Source organism: Apium graveolens, chromosome 1 (genome assembly GCF_009905375.1).
Source record: "Apium graveolens cultivar Ventura chromosome 1, ASM990537v1, whole genome shotgun sequence".
In the NCBI taxonomy this organism is placed as follows: domain Eukaryota; kingdom Viridiplantae; phylum Streptophyta; class Magnoliopsida; order Apiales; family Apiaceae; genus Apium; species Apium graveolens.
Window position 1 is genome coordinate 44,953,440 of NC_133647.1, and position 5,871 is coordinate 44,959,310.

General features: G+C 38.4%; 1 non-coding gene across 1 annotated transcript; it reads left to right on the plus strand.

The window, feature by feature from the left end:
• Nucleotides 1-852: 852 nt before the first annotated feature.
• On the plus strand, nt 853-959 carry LOC141680367 (small nucleolar RNA R71). Its single transcript, XR_012558318.1, has one exon. It is a non-coding gene; the product is annotated as a small nucleolar RNA R71 (small nucleolar RNA).
• The last annotated feature ends 4,912 nt before the right edge of the window (nt 960-5,871 follow it).

Below are 5,871 nucleotides of genomic sequence, written 5' to 3' on the forward strand. Positions count from 1 at the left end.
GCCGCTTTCTCCTTTTGCGTAGATTCTTCACCTCTAATTTCAGCTTCTACTTCTTTTGCCTTTTCAGCATCAGCTACTTTTCCAGACCTTAAGGTAATAGCCTTGACTTGCTCTTTAGCTTCCTTCCTGCCTGGTACTTCCGTGTCACTGGGAAGAGTGCCAGGTTGACGATTGAGCACTGCATTGGTTAATTGACCGATTTGATTTTCCAAGGTCTTGATAGAAACCGCCTGACTCTTGCACAACAGCTTAAGTTCCTCAAAATCAGCACTAGTAGGTGCAGTTGCACTTCCCTGTTGAGGATATGATTGCCTTGTAGCATACTGCTGAGGTTGCTGGAATCCAGGTGGGTTAAACTGTTTACTCACTCCTTGCTGATATGGTGGCTGAATAGCATTCTGATTATTCCCCCAGCTGAAATTTGGACGAATTCTGTTGTTAGGATGATAGGTCACTGGCACAGGCTGCTGTTGTCGCTGATAATTATTCACATACTGAACAGATTCGTTGACAAGAGAACACTGATCCGTAGCATGAGAACCTGCACAAAGCTCACAAACCATAGCTATTTGATTAACTCCATACGTAGCCAGAGAATCAACCTTCATTGATAGCGCTTGGAGCTGGGCTGCAATAGCGGTGGCTGCATCAACTTCCAGAATACCTGCTACCTTGCCTGACGTCATCCTCTGAGTTGGGTTTTGATGCTCATTTGCAGCCATCGTCTCTATAAGATTATACGCCTCAGTATAGCTTTTAGCCCATAAGGCGCCTCCAGCTGCTGCATCGAGCATGGGCCGAGATTGAGCCCCCAAACCATTATAGAAACCAGTGATCACCATCCAATCCGGCATTCCATGATGTGGACATTTTCTCAACATTTCCTTGTAGCGTTCCCAAGCCTCGCACATAGATTTTGTAGGTTGCTGCGCAAACTGAGTAAGAGCACTCCTCATAGCAGCAGTCTTTGCCATCGAATAAAACTTCACCAGAAACTTTTACGCAAGATCTTGCCACGTAGTGATGGACCCAGCTGGTTCAGAATGTAACCAGTCTTTAGCCTTGTCCCTCAGTGAGAATGGGAAAAGCCTCAACTTGATAGCCTCATCAGTCACGCCATTATACTTAAAAGTGCTGCAGATCTCGACAAAATTCCTTATGTGCATGTTGGGGTCTTTAGTTGCCGCTCCTCCAAAAGAAACAGAATTCTGTACCATCTGAATAGTGCCCGGCTTGATTTCAAAGGTGTTAGCTTGAATAGCCGGATGAAGGATGCTTGACTGAATGTCATCAATTTTAGGCCGAGAAAAATCCATAAGAGCTGGATCAGCTTGAACAATACGATCTCCCATGTTTACTGGTTCTTTCTGCTTAGTTCCTGAATTCGAATCCTCAAAATCTAACTTCTCCGGAATATCAAGAACTTCGTCTGTCTCCTCAGCTGTATCTAAAGTCCTCTTGCGAGCACGAGAACGAGTTTGCATAAACGCTTGCTAAAGTACCTGAAACACAACCGGAAAAAATAAGTAACTACTACGTCCTAATCACTGAGTCCTAACGACCAATGATGGTAAGTACATAAACTAAACAAATACGCCGAGTCCCCGGCAGCGGCGCCAAAAACTTGTTAGGGCGAAAACACGCACTAATATTCACGCAAGTATACGCGTTCGCAAGTAATATAGAATACTTTCTAGTTCGTTCCCTCAGAGACTCAGACTAAATTATTGTCTAATTAAACTCACTCACCAATGTATGATTACTTCTCAATGTTAAGATACTAACACTTAAAATTGTTGATTAAATATTAACTATAATTAACTACTTAATTAATCACTTAACTAACACTTCAATTTATCAATAATAAAACACTCATGAGATCACAACTTCATTATTACTTCCTTCTATAGCCATTGTTATTACCTTTAGCATGTGACAGTGATGATATTAATCGAATAACACGAAACTGATAAAAGCCAACTTTCATTGTACTAATACCATTCTACCAAGCATCCACAATTAAGATAGAAGTTGAATAGTCATCAATTATGTTGAGTTTCCATATGTCTACAGAAATTGACAACACAACGATTTAAGCACAAGTTATTCCTTTTGATTACATAGGGCAAATAAAACTGTTAGAGTTACCCACTAATCATGCACAACGTACATGAACCTATGCTAGCATGGCAAGTTCTAAATCTCAAGATCCACCGTCGCTTCACAAGAGATTAACACCCTATCTTATATGTTCGCGACGCACATAAGACGAATACGCACAACCAATACTAGATATCATGCAATCATCACACACTAAAGTATTAAACAATTAACTAAAGAATTCCATAATAAATCCGTTGCAACCCCATGATCACGATTAGCCCATAATAGCACTTATCGTCATCATGGGTTCATATGAAATCATGATAAACAAACACAAGAAAATAATAACTAAACTAATTATATTAAAACAGAGTACGTCACAAGAGTAAATAAGTTCAAGCAAGAAAACTAGCATCCAACATTACAACGAAACAAGAATCACAAGAAGATATGCTTCCTCTTCGTTGCGGTGTGCTAAATCGGTCTTCTTCCTTATCTCCTTCGCTCCTTGCGTAAAAACACAATCTTCTTCAATCCACACTTGTGAAAACGTCTCAAATCTACTTATATAATAGTCCCATAAAACTCAGATTACATAGAAGTGGAAACCAAACAGAAGTAGAAGTCCTAAAATAATTTGTCTTTTTTCCCGACCCTGCGCGGCCGCTCAGCATAGCTGAGCGGGCGCTCAGCTTGCTGCGCGGCCGCTCAGCAATGCTGAGCGGGCGCTCAGACCTCTACTGGAAAAATTCTGATTTCGCTCCGTTTCTTCGCCGTAATCTACCCGTTTCTTTCCTCTCGCAATGGTGAACACATGCCAAGGCTTATTCTTGATGATTCCTCCCCCGAAATGCAACTAAAACCCTGAAATGCATAAACACTAGAAAAACGCATCAAATACACAAAATACTTGATTTCAAGACACCAATTTAAGCCATTTTAAGACGTTCTAAGTGGTATAAAATGCCACTTATCACTCCCTCATGGCCACCTGGCCTCAGAAATGACCAACCTTGAACTCAGTCTGTCCTGAACAAAGCCATGAACCAACAAGGACTGCCTATGTGCAAGTTTGAGGGGTGGGGGATCTGGATCTGCTAGGAGTGCATCCTCGGTCTGGAGGGGCTCTGGAGTAAGAGTCTCGGAGCCATCACCATAAGAACTCAAGGGTAGTGGTGGAGTGGTAGGGGTTCTGACCATAGGGAGTGGGGGTAGGTGGGTACCTGTATACTCCACAATAAAATCAACCGGCTCCTCGACAGGGGTCTCAACATCCTCAGCATCTGAGACCTCCTTCAGATCCTCATCATCAGAAATCACAATAATAACTGGCTCGGCCTCCTCCGAGGGATCCTCCTCATCATCCACATCAGCAAGTGGCTCAGTGTCCTCCATGAGATCCTCCTCATCAACAACATCATCATTAAGCTCAACCTGATCCTCAACACATAGCAATGCCTTATCGTGCTCCTGCTCATACATCTCTGGATTCTCGAACTCGTTCTCCTACAGATTAAGCGAGCTAAGTTACTATCATGATAGTTATAAGAGTTCCCGTAAGGGTTTTAATTGTCAGTGCTACTTTAAGTAGCCCGACTATGAACTTGGAAAGATTCTTAATATCTTTGTGAATTTATTATTATATCGTCGCATCATCTCTGAGGTTTATAATGCTTGGCTCTGATATCATTTATATAACACCCCATATTCGGGGTCAGGAATCCGGGTCGTCATAGTCTTTCTTTCCATTAATATCACTTAACTTATATTAGAATAAATAACAGCATGTTGTGACCCCAAAATAACACACACTCCACAATACGTTATAGCCTCAAAGATGAAATTAAAATAAGTAAAAGTCATTGAAATTCATAAGTTAAAAGTTATTACAAATCCAAAATAATTACTTAATAAGTTTACAGTTCTTTGCCATTATCCAACACAAGTTATAATTATTATAATTTGATTCCCAGAAGATGAATGCCTCAATTACAGATAGATCTACCTCTGCAGCAATGGCGATTAAGATATCAACGGGTAGACGCAAGACACTTCCCACGCTCTTACGCTGGGTCTGCTTGAGTCTTGACATCCTTCCTAACTGTTGTTGTGTGATGGAGAAATGAAGGAAGAGTGAACATTACAACTCGCAAGATACTATATAGTTTAATCAATAATGCAAGTATCTGAATCGATAACTTATTGAAAACCTTTATCAAGTATAAGATAATTACTTACTGGATATAAGCTTTAAAAAGATGAACTTACAAAATACTCCAATATACTTATACCCTTTAGAAAAACACCACGGAGCCGGATCCTTTAGATTTTGAGCGAATATTTAAATTCCTCCACGAAAGGAAAGATTTAAATTAAAAATGAGTTTTGGGATCCGCTCTAACTTTTAAATCATTTTGAAGATTTGCAAACATTTTTGAAAATATTGGGAATAAGGATGATTTAATAAAATAAATCAGCTCCGATATATTAGAAAAATATATGAATATTATTATTTAATTAATATTCCCATAAAGAATAGTTTTAATATAAATAAATGAAGTAGAAGGTTTGAAACTAATACTTGGAACGAATAATAAATAACAAAAGATATATTTATACGAAAGTAAGATCTTTATTTGAATAATCGAAAATAAAGTTTGATTATTATTCAAAAATATCGAATATACCTTATTCAATTAATAGTTATAGAAAACTATATAAAATATACTCGGGAACCTCGCCTCCCGGTCTTAGGAAAATTTTCAACTTTAGGTCCTCTATACGAAGGGTATACGCAACTAATGTTTATCTCTAGCATTGGTATTATGCAGTTTATAAGCAATTGAATTGACAATAAAATATCAAGATCTTAAATCAGGCATGCATATATATATATATATATCATATCAACATGCTTCAATATATCACAAGATTTTCTAATAACAATCATGCACTTATCTCAAGATAATGCATATATATATAATTATTACAACAACAGTATACGGGTAGAAAACTTACCTGAGCGACCTGGGGTGGAAATAGGTGTGGTGTGAGTCCAGTAACCTATAACCAACATATAAGCCGGAATTAATCCACTGCCGTTTAAGAAACTAGACTTTGTCCAATTAGACCCTAACGTTCGATTTTACGCTTAACGATTTATATTAGTCGCCCGCGTACCCTCGGCTCCACCATTTTTATAAAATAAACCACTACACGTTTTAAGGCGACTCTTTCACGATTACTTTACTAACTTCCTATTCAACCTTAAATAATTGTTTCATATTCCAATTAGTCTTTTAAGAGCCTTAAACAAGGTCTCAAATTCATGCGAGGTTCGTTCGCGAAATGCCGTTACTTAAAACGGTCGTTTCTCCTAAACCGTAAATCGGATCTAAGCGAACTACATATCAAAATAAAGCTTACGACATGCTCTAGCTAAACATGGCAAAGATGTAGTTTTCAGTGAGTTTTCTGTTCTGAATGTTAAGCACAAACAGTTTATAGGTAAACGGGCATTACGACGGCTATGTTTACGCGATTTCCCAAAATTTTTCTACACTAAATTCTCACCAAATCATCAATAATCACCAACACATCAATATTTCACTTAATCAATGCTAACTCAGTCCATACTTCCAATATTATCAACTCATTCAACCATTAACATAGATCCATTAACAATAACAATTACAATCAATCAAAACCAACTAACAAACATGGATCATGCTTTCTCATCAACAATGCATCCATAAAACTCATTAAAAC